Source organism: Saccopteryx leptura, chromosome 7, assembly GCF_036850995.1.
Source record: "Saccopteryx leptura isolate mSacLep1 chromosome 7, mSacLep1_pri_phased_curated, whole genome shotgun sequence".
NCBI classification, from domain to species: domain Eukaryota; kingdom Metazoa; phylum Chordata; class Mammalia; order Chiroptera; family Emballonuridae; genus Saccopteryx; species Saccopteryx leptura.
The window spans coordinates 66,034,651-66,051,132 of NC_089509.1; the positions used below are offsets into that span (position 1 = coordinate 66,034,651).

Consider the following 16,482-nt stretch of genomic DNA (forward strand, 5'->3'; position numbering starts at 1 on the left):
CTAGGGGGCAATGCTCTGCTCATCTGGGGCATTGCTCCATTGCAACTGGAGCCATTCTAGTGCCTGAGGTAGAGACCACAGAGCCATCCTCAGCCCCCAGGCCAGCTTTGCTCCAACAGAGCCTTGGCTGCAGGAGGGGAAGAGAGAGACAGAGAGAAAGGAGAGGGGGAAAGGTAAAGAAGCAGATAGGCACTTCTCCTGTGTGCCCTGGCTGTGAATTGAACCTGGACTTCCACACGCCAGGCTGATGCTCTACTGCTGAGCCAATTGGCCAGGGCCACAAGAGGAACCTTTAGCTAGATAGATTTATAATTTGCATAGGCCATATTTCAGGGACTTGATTTGGATGTGTCAGATCACAAAGAACAGAGGTTTTTGTTTTTGTTTTTGTTTTTTTTGTGAGGGGAGGGGGGATAGTGAGGCAGACTACCACATGTGCCCTGACCAGGATCCACCTGACAACCCCATCGGGGCATGCTCGAATACCAAGTCTATTTTACCACCTGAGGCTAACAAACTGGGACCAATGGAGCTATCCTCAATGTCTGGGGTCACTTTCAAACCAATTAAGCCACTGGATGCAGAAGGGGAAGAGGGAGAGAATGGGGAGGGGAGAGAAGCAGATGGTCATTTCTCCTGTGTGCCCTGGTGGGGGGAATCGAACACAGGTCATCCATACACCCAGCAATGCTCTATCCACTGAGCCATCAGCCAGGGCCAAGAACACAATTTTATTCCAAAGTCACCTCCCAACATTGTTTAGCACCATCATTCTGGATTCCTAGTTATTCAGGAGATTACTACCTAGAGAAAAAGGACTTCAAGGAACCTTGGATGGGAAAAGAGATTATAAACTGCAATATTTTGGAACTGAATAAGCCCCTGAAAACTGTCTCAAGAGAGTATCACTATACAGGAAAGAAACAGCAAGGTGGTCACAGGACGAGTTTTGGGTCACACAGTTAGTTAACAGCAGGGGCAGGATTTCCTCCTCATCCTGCCACTAGTGTTGACAAACACAAACATCCAATTGGGTTGATAAGGGAGTGATTTTCCCTTCTCTAATTTGGGGACTTATTTTTCACCTCATTCTCTTCATCACCTTCCTCTCTTACCCTGAAATAGAATGAATGGAATAGGTAATTAGGAGGTGATTATGATTCGAAAGGAAGGGTCAGATGGAGAAAGAATATTCTGGGGTTTTTTCCTTTTAGTTCCTTATCTTAAGGATAAAAGTTATCCCAGATTTTTGTTTAATTTGGGGTTTGTGCAGGGGTGAAATACAATGGGAGGAGTAACCAAATATCCAGTCAACAAACATTAGCTTTTACTATTTGCCAGATACTCGAACAGTCATTAACTTGACGAATAAGTCAAGCGATCTGCTCTCAAAGAGTTTACAGTCTAGTTAGAAAAATCAAAACAAGCAATCTAAACCAATCATTACAATCTAATATTGCAAGCACCATACAAGAAACATTGAAAACATGGTATCAAAAGAAAAGATTATCAAGGAATTTAGCTCAGGTAAGATAGATATGCAAGGCAGCCTTTGGAAGTCATCAGAGTCAAGAAAACAACTACAGAATCCTGACTAAGAGGGGACACAATGGGAGATGTACCTTTGACTGTTAAGTGATGTGATGTTCCTGCAGGAGGGGAAGAGAGAGACAGAGAGGAAGGAGAGGGGGAGGGGTGGAGAAGCAGATGGGCGCTTCTCCTGTGTGCCCTGGCCGTGAATTGAGCCTGGGACTTCCACATGCCAGGCTGACACTCTACTGCTGAGCCAACTGGCCAGGGCCACAAGAGGAATCTTTAGCTAGATAGATTTATAATTTTCATAGGCCATATTTCAGGGACTTGATTTGGATGTGTCAGATCACAAAGAACAGAGGTTTTTTGTTTTTGTTTTTTGTGAGAGGAGGGGAGATAGTGAGGCAGACTACCACATGTGCCCTGACCAGGATCCACCTGACAACCCCATCGGGGCATGCTTGAATACTAAGTACATAGTAAGTGCTCAATAAGTGTAAGGTGATTTAAAAGGTGGGGAAAAGATGTTCTTTCATCTTTTGAAGATTCTAGAAACACCTTTTAACCTACCTGTTTTCTTATATGTCACCCTCCTCTACCTACTGTCACTCTTCAAATTATCTTATCAATAATGCCAAGAAGGGAACAGATTGTAGTGATCAGCCAAGCTGAGCTCCTACTCAATAGTGGAATTCCTTCTATGTTGTTTCTGGTGGCTTATCCTCTCATCTGTCACACAATTCCACTTGAAGCAAGTAGGAAACTTTCAGGTCATTACTGGAGTTTGAATCATTGGAAAGTTCTTTCTCATATCATTGAAATATGCCTCTTTATTATCCCACCACTGAATCTGGTCATGCCTGCTGGAACTTGAGGAAAATGAATCTACTTCTTTGTCCATATGTCAAGCCCTTGGAGGAAACTACCATGACCATGCCTATTCAAAGCCATATTATCTGGCACGCGGAGGTGAGAGACGTGCCTTGTCCTATTGCTAAAGGTGGTTATTAAATGACAGTAGGGTGTGGGAAGACTCACAAAGATTCTGCTTGTGTCTTTCTTCATTCTGGGCTGCCTAAAGAGGCTTCAACTAGTGCTGAAATCATGCTCTTAGTGTACACTCTCTCATAGTCAGATTAAGACTTAATAAAAACAAAGAAGTGGGCTAGACCGAGAGTTTGAAAAGGTATGACCTGCCCAATTACCAATCTGTTCTGTGGAGGGACTCTCAAACACCATTATTAGCCCAATGGAATAGTTCAGATGTTGCTTTTTAAATTTTTTCCTAATGTTATAAAATCTCACCATATGACCAGTAATTTTCTCTTGAGAACATCCATAAAGTCTGACCAATCCCCTCTCACATTTAATTTGACTGGTGATATCATTTTCTAGGTAGGTATACTTTTTTTTCCCCAATAACCCACCTTCACCATCCCCTCACTTACCACTGAGCCTTCCTCATGCTGAGAAAAGACTGACATGAAGAAAAGGCTAAGTCAGGCTGATCGTGGGCGCTCTGTCACAACATGACCTGCAATGAGGAATGCTAAACTTATGCCACCTTACCCCCAATCACTCTCTGAAGTTTCTTGATAACAGATAGTTCTTTAACAATAGAGAACACTATTTCTGGATTTTAAAATTAACAATGATAGAATTATTCACAATATAATCACCACTCTTAATGTCATATTTATTCATTATTTTATAGAGCAACACTAAAACATTCCATAATTTGCATTTTTAAATGGGTCGATTGAAGTACATGCTCTGAAGACTCAGAACTGTTACAATTACACTGTAAACAATTTTTCTTGCTATAATTCCTGATAATTCAGAAACGTGATTTCAGAAAAATCAAGTATTTCCAAAGATCAGGTTGCCTTTTTCCCATGACAGCCAAGAACACATTAAACTGCTTCTTTTCTGATGTGGTATAAGAGGAAGACAACGGATCTGAGAACTTGTGAAATTCTTGACAAATTTAAACCTTGCTTATGTAAGCTATACATAGGGAGGCTAGAAAGACTTCAAGGATTTGAAAGGACTTAAAGGGAATCTCCCTGCCAGAAAGGCAGCAGTTTGAACGTGAGCCATCGCATCTGGACATCTGGCACAGTCCTTTTGGGCTCTACTTGGCAGCTATGGAAAAAGGACAACAGGAAGAGACCAGAGAGAAAGAAGCCTATGTTTCTCACCATAAAACCACAGGGAAGGAGAAATGGCTGTTCTTGGGATGCAGAGAACGAAGCAGCCTGGAGACCTGAGAGGGAAGAGACACTGCTGACATTCAGTCATCATGGTGGTCTCCGTACTGGCTATATGGTCAATGCCACGGCTGTGGTCACCACCACTGAAGCTGTGAGTCATGCAGGCCAAGGCAATGCTCCATACCACACTGGCTAGAGAACTTCACTGAGACACAGTTATCATCTGGGGAGCCGGGGGAAGTTCTGCTTCACGACCTCACCTCCCATCACTTCCTTTTTAGATTTTGTAGGGTTAGGTCTGGGCCCTGGAATCTGAAGTCACAGGGATTCTAAGGGAGGTAACAGGTGGTCCATGGTTCCATTGTCATGGAAAGCCACAGCAGACTGAAACCCATGGGTAAAGGCCAGTGGGTAGTCAATGAAAGAATAGTCTGACTCTCTAGAATTCACATTTGACAGGCTCTACATGGGTAACTCTGAACAGCTGAAGGAAGCAGTGTCCTATGGTTAATACAGCATGGAGAAATTGTGCCTGGCACCTTCTACTGGTCTTTTATGAAGAACCACGGTAATTCTGACATGCATCCCAAGTTGAGAACTAGTGCTAATCTACAGAACAAGTACTAATTTCCAAGTGTGGTCTGTGAATCAACTGGGATAATTATAAAATATTTAGATTACTGGGTCCTACCTTTGAACTGGTCAGTCAGAAATTTCAAGGATGAATTCCAGTTTTTTTGCATTTTTTGCAAGACCTTCAGAGATTCTTACAGAGAATCTAATAAACCCAAGCATCACTTTTGTAGGACCAGCCTGGTGACTACAGGCATGAGACACAGGAGAAGGCTATACAGAAAAGGAACAAGACTAAAATTTTACCTTCCACAATCTGTGTAGGGAGGATTTTATTCCTATGGAAGTAAGATTTTGAGCATTATGAACCACACATGTAACAATTAGGTATATATGGACATAAACACTTTGACAATAATGCATTTAGTTCACCAATTGTCTTTTTCTTTCTAATTTATTTCTATGTCTAAATTCCAACTTAGAAAATCTATTGTAATTCAGGTATTAAAATAAGTTCCCTTGAATCTACGAGTATTCAAGTAACTATTAAATTGCAATTCAGGTCCCTGAGAAGAGACTGTCCTTGAATGAGTACCATTGGCTGCACAGGCCATAGTTATATAAGTTGGCTCCTATACCTGGGTCACCCTCTGATATGGGTTACTTTCTTTCTTTTTTAAGTGAGAGGAGAGGAGACAAACTCTCACATGCTCCCTAGCCAGGATCCACCCCACCATCCCTGTCTGGCGCCAATGCTTGGACCAACCAGGCTATCCTTAGTGCCTGAGGCCAACACTCAAACCAATTGAGCCACCGGCTGCATGAGGGGAAGAGAAAGAGAAGGGGAAGAGGGAGGGGGAGAAAAGCAGATGGTAGCTTCTTATATGTGCCCTGACTGGGGATCAAATGTGGGACATCCACATGCCAGGCCAACGCTCTATTCACTAAGCCAAACGGCCAGGGCGTGGGTCACTTTCATACACTCCAGATTTACACATGCCTTCCAAATTCATGAAGCACATTCATGCACCTGCTACATTTTAAGCAATGTTTTGTTTTGCTTTTTTTTAAGATTTTTTTTTAATTAATTAAAAAAATTTTTTTACAGGGACAGAGAGAGAGTCAGATAGAGGGATAGACAGACAGGAACGGAGAGAGATGAGAAGCATCAATCATCAGTTTTTCGTTGTGACACCTTAGTTTCTCATATGTGCCTTGACCGCAGGCTTTCAGCAGACCGAGTAACCCCTTGCTCGAGCCAGCAACCTTGGGTCCAAGCTGGTGAGCTTTTTGCTCAAACCAGATGAGCCCGCGCTCAAGCTAGCACCCTTGGGGTCTCGAACCTGGGTTCTTCCGCATCCCAGTCCAACGCACTATCCACTGTGCCACTGCCTGGTCAGGCCATTTTAAGCAATGTTTAAAGACCACTTGGTCTTTCCAAAAAAAAAGATCACTTAGTTTTCAAAAAAAAAAAAAAAAGAGCCCAGGTTATTTTGTTGTTGTTATTAAAAATTTGTCTGTGCTTCACATGGCTACAAATTTTCAAGAGTCCTTTTAGTGTTTGCAATTCGACACCTTCATTCTCCTTTTTCTCCTAAAAATAAAGGAGGAAAGGTAGACAAGAAATATATATAATTAAAAAACACAAAATAAGTTTCAAACTGAAGGTTCAAAATTCAGAGTTGCAGAAATTCTCTTGGCAATGAAATAAGTGTACCTATGAGGTATTAGATATTATTAAACTATATAATGTTTAATAATGGCTACTTTATGAGTACTTTAGGTACCAAGAACTTGGCTAATTATGTTATGTATATTACCACACTTTACCTGACAATAATACCATAAAAATTTCACTCATTATCTCTTAGACATGGGGAACTAAGACACAGAGAGGTTGGGTAACTTGGTCAAAGTCACAAAGCATTAAGTGAAGAATGAGAATTTGCATCTACAAAGTCTGATTCCACAGCTTGAACTCAACTATTAGGCTATACTATTTCTACTTTCATTAGTGCAACTCATGCAGGGAATGAGATGCATCTAATTATCAGCATTTCTAGATATTACTTAAGACCATGTGCAATGACCAATTTATTTAAATAAATTTATTTCATATATATATATATATATATAATCAAAATGTCTGTTTATATACAAGTATGTTTATTTGTTGTGAGGGAGGACAGTAAGAAGTTAAAAAAATTCCTTGGCAAGTGGAATGAGGATACTGAGACAGCTGATTCAAACTGGCCACATCCAGCATCTGGACTCACCTGCCTCCTTGTCCCTTGCATAACCACACCCTTAAGCATTAAACTCTTGGGACAACAAGGTTCTGATCATCATCAAATAATCCTAGGAATGCCTGACCATGCAGTGGTGCAGTGGCGTCGGACTAGGATGTGAAGGACCCGGGTTTGTGACCCTGAGATCACCAGCTTGAGCACAAGCTCATCTGGTTTGAGGAAGGCTCACCAGCTGAAGCCCAAAGTTGCTGGCTCAAGCAAGAGGTCACTCAGTCTGCTGTAGTCCCCCGGTCAAGACACATATGAGAAATCAATCAGTGAATAACTAAGGAATCACAACGAAGAATTGATGTTTCTCATCTCTCTCCCTTCCTGTCTGTCCCTCTCTGTCCCTCTCTCTGACTCTCTCTGTCTCTCCCCCAAGAATAAAAAAATAATAAGAAGAATCCTAGGAACAAAGTCTCAGGTCTGTTGACCACAGAGTCAAAGCTTTGGTCAAACTAGAGATATCATATAGGACTCAGTTGTGTTTCAGTTCAGGCCCAGAAGAGCAACAAAACCAGATGAAGCTATAGCTAACATCAGGACCAGATGCAATGAACAAACCCCTACTCTAGCACCAACCAAGCAGCAGAGACCTAACATTAATTCTAACATGAGTATATTGAAGCAAAGATTCAAAAGAATTAGCAAGTTAACTCTCACAAAGACTCTAACCTTATACACTCTCTAGACAAATCAGCATATCAAAGGACACACATGGAAAGCTGATGAATAGTCTACTGGGATCCTCCTGAGAACTCCTCTAAAACTCCTGCCTTTAGAAAACAGATAAACACCCTAAAGACATAGAACCCAGTTCATGCTTTTTCTCTAAATCACCGCCCCACCCCGCCATGCCTTCTCTGTTCAGGTGTGTGTCTTTGCTTTCCTTCTCCTAAGCTCTAAGGGTCCTACAAGACTTGTAATCAGTGGAGCTGTGTGGAGTGGCAGCCTGTCCTGGGCTAAGCCCCTAAACCTGTCTCCAAGGGCCCACCCAACTTTTGCCTCTGTAACTTGTATCCTGAGTCCATGCAGCCCATCTGGCTCTGTGACATTCTTTCTGAAAGGCCCAAGACAGCTCTCTGAGCAGCCAGCTTGAATCTTCTTTTCGCATATACATCCACTTTGCATACTAAATAAACTTCCTCTTGTGCTAGAGTTCTTGACTCTAAATTATTTCTTTGCCAAATTTAAGAACCAGGAGCCAACATCACCAGAAACATCTGTACATAAACAATGGCATTTTATTCTTTCTATTCTTACTCTCAGTATTATATTTATCCTAACAAAGTCTATAAGGAAAAGTTTTCCCACCTCTGAAATGTCAAATCTGAGGACATCACCCAGTCTATCCAACTTCTATGTGAAGTTTAAATTCTAGTGTTAATACCGGTAGAAGTTTTCTACCTTTACTTGTGACGTTTAATCTACCTATGCTCAAATTTCAAATATTATAAATTCTCTAAATCTAATTTCTCCAAGTTATCAATAAGGATTTCGTACAAAAACCCCTATTAACTCAAAAGACAATGATTTTCTTTGACTGAATAATAGTCATTTCCATATGCCTAATTAATATTTCATAGAAATAGCACTCTATTAAACCTGATAGGAATTAGAATCCGAACTCATAGTTTGCAACCAGTATAAACTGACTAAGAGTCCAGGCCTCTAGACTCTGAAAACCTTACGTGACAGAGTAAACATCAAACATCACAACTCTCTGTGGAATTTTACGCAATTTTAACATGAGTATATTGAAGCAAAGATTCAAAAGAATTAGCAAGTTAACTCTCACAATGGGCCTTTTCTTAGTCGAGCTCAAAAGTTCTTTTTAAAATTTCAAAGCATCTTCTTAATTGTGTTGGTAAAAAGAGCGCATGCCACAATGTGGAAAGAAACTTTAGTGATGATTTAATTGAAAACAGTAAACAACACAGAAAGGAAACATTTTATTCCAAGAGTAAAGGATGAGAACCCACACCCACCAGCAGTCTTTCCCCTGTGAAGGACCTCAGCGTAACAACTGCTGACATTCAGGATTATCTATCTATGACCAGCCTTCAGGAATTAAGCACCCCTTTTATTTATTTCCAGGTGAGTACAGAAGACAAAAATATGGGCCCTCAGATAATATTGGTTATTTCCATTTATTTAAACTGTGTTGATATAACAATATCATAATAGCATAATGGCTATCCCAGAATCTCAGCAAAAAAAAAGAGAAAAAACAGTTTAGTTTAGCCTGCATAGGACAGCATATCTATCTCTCTGAGTGTCTTTCTTTTTTTAATTCCATTTCCCATTATAAAGTCAGAAATGTAAATGCTTAGCACATTCATATTTATTTCTAAAATAAAATGCTCTCCTAGACCCATGTATTTTAAGCCTTTTCTATTTGTTGAGGACAGAACTGTCTCTATTAAAGAGCTAGTCATTTTTCATGAAGTAAAAAAGCCTGGTCATCTTTTTCTACTAGTTTATGTGTATTTTACTCCATGTTTGCTATTTATGTGATCATAGAGTTGTTGTACCACCAAATAGATAAAAAAATATATAAGGTTGATTGGTTTTTACTAAAATATATATTAGTATTTTTTCACAGACTTCCAAAAAATATGCTCATAAAATTTTCAAATTGATGATACTGTGCCAAATATGTTGAAGCTAAACAGAGGGTGATGAGAGAGTTAACTCAACTAAGGCACAATGACCCTTACTTGATTCAGGAATATCAAGTGTAATAGTGTGGTTATCAGAATAAAAAACCATGAATGAGTCTTGAACAACTGTAGTTTGCACAGTGACTCACTGGCTCTTACCAATTCCTCACAACGACCAAGTCAACACATTTCACAGATCTATAAACAGAGGCCCAATGAAGTTAAGTAACCTCTCCAAGCTCTCAAAGCCAAAGAGCAAAGCCAGGATTTGATTTAGCACAGTGCTATGTTCCTAACCACCAGTCCACACTACCTTTACAGAGTAGACGCTGTAATTCTCCACCACACTGGAAATCGAAATCATTTAGGGGGATTTTGAAACTATTGATGAACCAGTCCATCGAGATAAGCAAAGAACATACTTCTTTTAAACTCCTGAGAGGAATTTAGTGTGAATCCAGGGTTGAAAACAATTGAATTAACAAATACCAAGAATAGTTGTTTCTTTAAGAAATACAAGTCTTGCTCCTTTTGACAGTTCCTAACAGACTGAACTGGGGTTGGGTTGCATTTTTCAGGGATTTGGCATGGTGTTGGGGCCAACTTGGACTTGGTGAACATGTTAAGGACACTACTCTTTTATGGATTCTTGCTGTATTGGCCAAGAGTTTGCTTAAAGGCTTTAATCACTGTAAAAAAAAAAATAGAAGACTGGATAAAGAAGATGTGGCGCATATACATCATGGTATACTATTCAGCCATAAGAAATAATGACATCGGATCACTTACAACAAAATGGTGGGATCTTGATAACATTATACGGAGTGAAATAAGTAAATCAGAAAGAAACACATTGGTGGGACATAAAAACAAGACTAAGAGACGTGGACAAGAGTGTGGTGGTTACGGGGGGCGGGGGGAGGGAAGAAGGGAGAGGGGGAGGGGGTGGGGCACAAAGAAAACCAGATAGAAGGTGACGGAGGACAATCTGACTTTGGGTGATGGGTATGCAACAGAATTGAATGACAAGATAACCTGGACATGTTTTCTTTGAATATATGTACCCTGATTTATTGATGTCACTCCATTAAAATTAATAAAAATTTATTAAAAAAAAAGAAATACAAGTCTTTCTCCAACCAATGTGAGAACAACAAAAGCTCAATCTGTTTATCTAGAATAGAAACACTAGAAGGGGGGAGGGACACACATCAACATCAACATCATCAGACCATCCCTGTTTCCTCCCCAGCCTGCTCCTTCTACCTCACCTGGAGACCTCACATTCACTGTGGAGCTGTAGTAGACCCAGGGAGCTATGTAACCCACCCCCTCAGCCACAAGCGAGGAGCCCAGAAAGGAAACAGCTTTGCCCACTGACTCACACCAGCAGTAGAGGCAGGACGAGACTGAAATCGCCTGCGCCCTGTTTCACTGCTCGTTTCACAGAAAAATTTTGGAAGCAGTAGGAAAACAGCTGAGGCAAAGAGTCAGCCAAGGCACCTGAAGAGAATTTCAAGAACCAGGGGGAGCAAAGGAAAGAAAAAGTCATAACAAAATGAGAAAGGAGAACAGCCACAATCTGAAAATGACAGGTAAATAGGAAGGGATATGTAATAAGGCAATCGTACTGGCCAGAGAAAAATACAACAGAGAGAGCTAGCTCTTGCAATGCTGTGTTAGCAACACATAGGGAAAATACAAGAGAATCACCACACCTTCCACTCAGCTTTGGGAAGCATGTTGTGTTGAAGTCTAAAGTCCTTCCTAAATAGAAGTAATATCAAAGCAAATACTAACTGAAGGAAAATCACCTGACAGAGGCAGAGACCGCCAGAATCCCAAACCTGCAAATATCATCTACTACCATTGCCACTAAAAACGGAGTACCTGGATCAGCTATTTCAGCATCACCTGGGAACCTGCTGAAATGCAGTATCTGGGTGCTTCATGATCAAGATGCATATACAAATTAAAAAAACCCTAGATCACCTGACCAGGCAGCGGTACAGTGCACAGAGCATCAGTTTGGGATGCAGAGAACCCAGGTTCAAAACCCCAAGGTCGCCAGCTTGAGCACGGGCTCATCTGTTTTGAGTACAGGCTCACCCACTTGAGCGTAGGATCATAGACATTATACCATGGTCGCTGGCTTCAGCCCAAAGGTCACTAGGCTTGGAGGCCAAGGTCGCTGGCTTAAGCAAGGGGTCACTTGTTCTGCTGTAGCCCCCAATCAAGGCACAAATGAGAAAGCAGTCAATGAACAACTAAGGTGCTGCAACAAAGAACTGATGCTTCTCATGTCTTTTCTGTCTGTCTGTCCCTATCTGTCCCTATCTGTCCCTCTCTCTGTCACCAAAAAAAAAAAAAAAAAAAAGGCGCCGTAGTTCTACTATAAGAACCAAATTTAAGACCTAAAACAAAGAGCTATTACAGGCAGAAATTGGGACTACAGAACTAGGAAGAATTCAATTTGACTAATTAAATTATTTGTTAATGCCTCATGTTATGCCAGGCCCTGATCTTGGTGTTTTGGGAGATGGAGGCTTGAGGTTAGGTGTGGTTGGCACGGTGCCTTTAGAGGAGGATTCAGAAAGCATATATGAGGAAGACCATGACTTGTGCTCCAATAGGAGGTTAAGCAAAATGGTTTGGAAAAGCAAAAACTGACCTCGCGAGGAGATCAGGTAGCATGTAGCAATCGCACTGACTCTCTGACAGGCAGAAATGGTTGTGGGAAAGTGGGAAGGCCTGTTTCAGGCAGACGGATAAGCAAAAATGCAGAGCCCAGAGGCCTGCTGGGTGTTGAAGGAACATTGCCTTCAGCTTACAGCAGTGTTTTTTGAATTGTTTCAGGCAGACTCATGATTCTGTGATGATGCCTCAGAGACTACTAAGGGTAGGGCAGGGAGGCTAATGGAATTGCTGGGACCCCATTTCAACCACATATGATTACATTTTGACAGTGGATTCCACCACTGAAAAATAAAAATGGAAACATGTCACTGAGCCAACACATAGGTACCTCTAAAACTATTACCTATACAGCTGTGCCTGGCAGGTAGCAGGCTCTCAAATATCCATTGAATAAATTAACAGATAAGTCAATGAATCTATAAGATCAAAGTAAAAAATGTGGAGCTACTTTGGGACTGGACTGCAAAGGGTCTTAAGCATTAGAGGAGAGCTATGTAAGGTACTTGCTAAGGCATTGGCTAAGGCACTGGGGGAAGGTTTATTAGCCAGTGACCGAGCTTGGCTCTGCTTTAAGAAGCTTATTCTGCAAACCAAGAGTAAAAGAATTGGAAATGACAGAGACTGGAGACTGGAAACAAGTCAGGAAGACATCAGGGTAGTCTCCGAAAAGATAAGAGTCTGAGCAAAGACATCACCGAAGGAGTAGAAAGATGGAAAAGCAGGCATCATGGAAATAGAGTCTCTGGGATTTGCCTGTGTATTATACGTGGAAAGCAAAGATACTGGGAAGGTCCTGGGTAACTGGGAGAAATACAGAAATCAACAGTCACTCCTGTTTATGGAAAGAGAAAGATATTGATTAGAGTATAGACCTGTTAGAGTTGAAGCATCTGAGAGTAATATAAAAGCCATCTTGTACTTTAAAATGTCTACATGAAATTCAGGAGGGGAATGTATAGAGATAAGAATGTTATTTTATGAAAACAATCTAACACTAATAAAAGGACACCACAGGGGGAAAAAAAAGTAACATGCAAAAAGGGAAAAAGGAGATCTATAAAGCAAAGAGAATCATGAAAAATATACAGAACTTTAAAAATGAAAAAGAAAAGGCAGGATAAAAAGACCATATTGAGACACATGGGGAGTGGAGACAGGAGTGGGGGAGGTGGCAAAACAGAGAGAGAGAAATGGTGAGTTGGGGGAGGCGTCTAACTCCTAGAAGCAAATAAAAAGCAGTGGAAAATTGGGACAAGCATGCTCACTGTTCTTTAAATCTTTGAAGACGCAGGATCTTATAGGAACAGGAGAAAACCAAGTTTCCTCTTTACTTCTGCTAAAGAGTTTTGCAAATAAAGTAGCCATGCCTGTGAGATGTAAATTAATAGCTTGTATTCATTTAATATAAATTGTTGTTAAAAAATCAAGCAGTAATATCTGCAAATTCAGCTGGAAGAAAAAAAATCTAAAGGGTGTGGAAGAGGGGGCAGTTCAAGGATTTAAGATTCTTTTCTCTTTCCTGGTAGAAGCTCCAAACAGCTTTATTCTATATACATAGACATTTCCCCATTTAGAGTTATGTTTGTTTTGCAGGATTTTTATATTCTGCCTGAACCAGGTGACTAGACTAAGAAAAAAGATTTTGAGAACTCCTGATATACTTTATAGGTCCTCCTGTAACAGTTACTTTGTAAAGGTATTCTCCAATGGCTCTCAGTTCTAATTGGCCATGTTTGGGTGACAAGTACTAATAACAGTTCCTCTCTAGCTTGACTGTAGAGGAGACACCAGCCTTGGGTTCCTTTCTACCTCAGTTCAAGGATACACTAAACTCACTGCTCTTTTTTGCTCTGGGAATCTGTTTACTGGTCCAATGCTGTAAAATATCAACATTGTTTTTGTTTTCTTTCCTACGGAATCTACTTAGTGGTTCTTAAACGTCTATAATAAGATCATTACTTAGGTGATGAAGAATAATAAAATGCAAAAGAAGTACATAAGAAATGATACTGCAAAATATTTATATCACTAGAATGATTCCGGAGAGCACAGTAATTTTTCTTTTATTAAAAGAATTCACCTTCTCAAAAGAATTTTACTACAAATGTAAGAGAGGTCAAGGAGAGCTACAGGAATAGCTGTTTGATTTGTGGTTTTCATTCCAAGCTTCCTCAAATCACTTTTGGAAATAAGTAGGAACATAAATTATAAATCCACAAATACTTGATTTATGGGAATATACATAGAATCTGGACTACAAGCCACACTTTGACCAAACATTTTTTTCCACCGTAAAACCCTCAAGCAACAACAGAACTTGCAATGCGGTATTTGCATTCCCAGGGCATTTAGGGCATTTTTATCCAACACAGGGGAGGGCGATGCATACTTAATACACATATGGCATCAAAACAAGATGAATGGACTCTGAAAAACGGTGAAATCAGGTCCTGAAATATTTCAGGAAACTCTTTCAAGCCAGAGCCTTGAACTTTATCTAAGATGTAGCTTAATGACTTTATAAAAAACCTTCTTTTTAATTTGATAAATGCATTTCCTACAGCTTCAAGCATTGTTCCGACGCTGCCAGTTTCCAAGCTTTAGGCTGGCATGGACCCCATAAAGCAAATGTTTATTTCTTCTTTTTTAGTATATTTTGCTACATCTTAATAAAGTTTGCGTGCACCTTGGTGTGATGTTCCTGGGCACAGCAAAACCAGAAAGAACTGCAAAACACATCTCGGTATAAAAATGAAAACGACACTCGCAAAGCCAAGAACTTCAGAGCATTCCAAAACTGTGTTTATTCTCTGCCCAGGGGACCACGGGGCAATTCATTTTCCTTGAAGAACCACCACACTCCCCATCCAGGTTCACCAGAGAAAGTGTTTGTTCTCCAGAGCCTGGGAAAGCATTCGGGGAAGCATCGTCCTGCTAGCTCTCCCCAGCGGCCCCCGCAAATAACAGTGGCGAGACAGATGGTCCTCGCCTCCTCCTCTTGTCCCTTCCGCAGTCCCACAGTGTCCTCCCATTCTCGGCTGACACCTCCACCCAGCGCTTGGTAGTCCAGACCGGGATCAGGTATCCCAGCAGCTACAAACTTTGGGACCTTCTTTCTGCCTCACTGCCCCCCTCCCCATTCACCTTCATTCAGCTGCAGAACTCTCTCTGGACCCCAGGCTTCGACTGTTACCTTCCTCCCACATCTCCTTCCCCCAAATATCCATTTATTTCCCTGTAATGAAGTGGGAGACGTCCAACCCCAAACTTCCCAGGCCAGGTGGCGGACGCACTGCGGCTAACCACAGAGGGGCACTCTCCTTGTCCTCTCCCCTTCTTCATCCTCCCCTCGGTCCTCGGGAACCAGAGCCCAGAAGCGCACAATGGGGACCCCTCCACTCCCCTGGCTTCCACAACCTATTCTTAACTCCAGGGGCTCCCAGGAACCCCACAGCCCCGGCAAGCAGCAGCTGGGCGTCCTCCTCTACAAGTGGGACCGCGGGACAAAGTGGAAACTCCATCGGGAGAGGCCCCCGGGCCATTCCCTGGGGCGGCGCGCCCAGGTGCGGGTTCGCCCCGAGGAGGCGGGCGGGCGCCTCCGGTGCACGGGGCGCCGGACTGGCTGGGCTGGGCTGGGCTGGGCGCCCCGAGCTTACCTCGTGCGCCGGCCGCTGGCGCGTGGGTCACGGGCTCCTCCAGCCGGGAAGCTGTTGCTCGCGCTCCGCCGGCTGCGGCGGTCCCGCCGGGGCTGCGCTGGGGCTTCGCGCAGACGCTCTCCCGCGATCTGCGGAGGCCAGGGCGGTGGCGGGGGCGGCGGCGGCGCCGGCGGCGGCAGGGCGGGCGGCAGCTCAGCCCGGCGCGGTCCCGAACAGTCCAACTCTTGCGGCCGCCGAGCCGAGGCGCCCGCCCGCGGCCCCCGCGCTGAGCGCCTGCGCGCCCTGCCTCGCCCAGGTGAGGGGCGTGCGCTGCAGTCCGCGGGGCGCGCCCGCCCGGCCCTCCGGCCCGGCCGGGGACCCGGGGTTTGGACAGGCCCGTGCACCCCGCCTCCGAAGCCGGGGACGGTTTACCAGGCAGGGACTCGCACAGCACACACACTGGGGCGGATGAGGCGGGACCGTGCGGGGGCTCGTGGACACTGCGGAGTCTCCCGCAGCATCGCCGCCTTTAAATCCCGCCTCGCCAGGCGTGCGCGCACAAGGAGAGGAGGCTCCGTCCGGACCGACCCGACCAGAGGTCCTCGCGCTCTCTGCCGCGGGGCTCCGACCCCTGATACAATTCTTGGCAGCGGCCAAGGTCCCAAAACCGGAATGCCAAGCGACGCGGTGGGGCGGATCTTTCAAATAATAGTCAAGCGAGAGTGAAACTCTCTTGGAGGTCGTCAAGACCGACCGACTATTTGTTTTTCCTCTTTAACCGCCTCTCGGCTGGAGGACCACACGGAGCAGCCTCGACATTTTTGGCGGAGCCGGGAAGGCCCGCAGCGCTGAAGGCATCGCAGCCTCGCCCAGGATC

General features: G+C 43.2%; 1 protein-coding gene across 3 annotated transcripts in view; it reads right to left on the minus strand.

Moving 5' to 3' along the window:
• Nucleotides 1–16,097, minus strand: part of ZNF385B (zinc finger protein 385B) — a 463,364-nt gene extending 447,267 nt beyond the window's left edge. The window contains exon 1 of one of the 3 annotated variants that reach the window (XM_066345147.1): nucleotides 15,627–16,097. The gene's annotated coding sequence lies outside the window, so the exon portion shown is untranslated. The remainder of the gene's footprint in view (nucleotides 1–15,626) is intronic. The other 2 variants (XM_066345156.1, XM_066345146.1) reach the window with 2 other exon arrangements.
• Nucleotides 16,098–16,482: the final 385 nt, after the last annotated feature.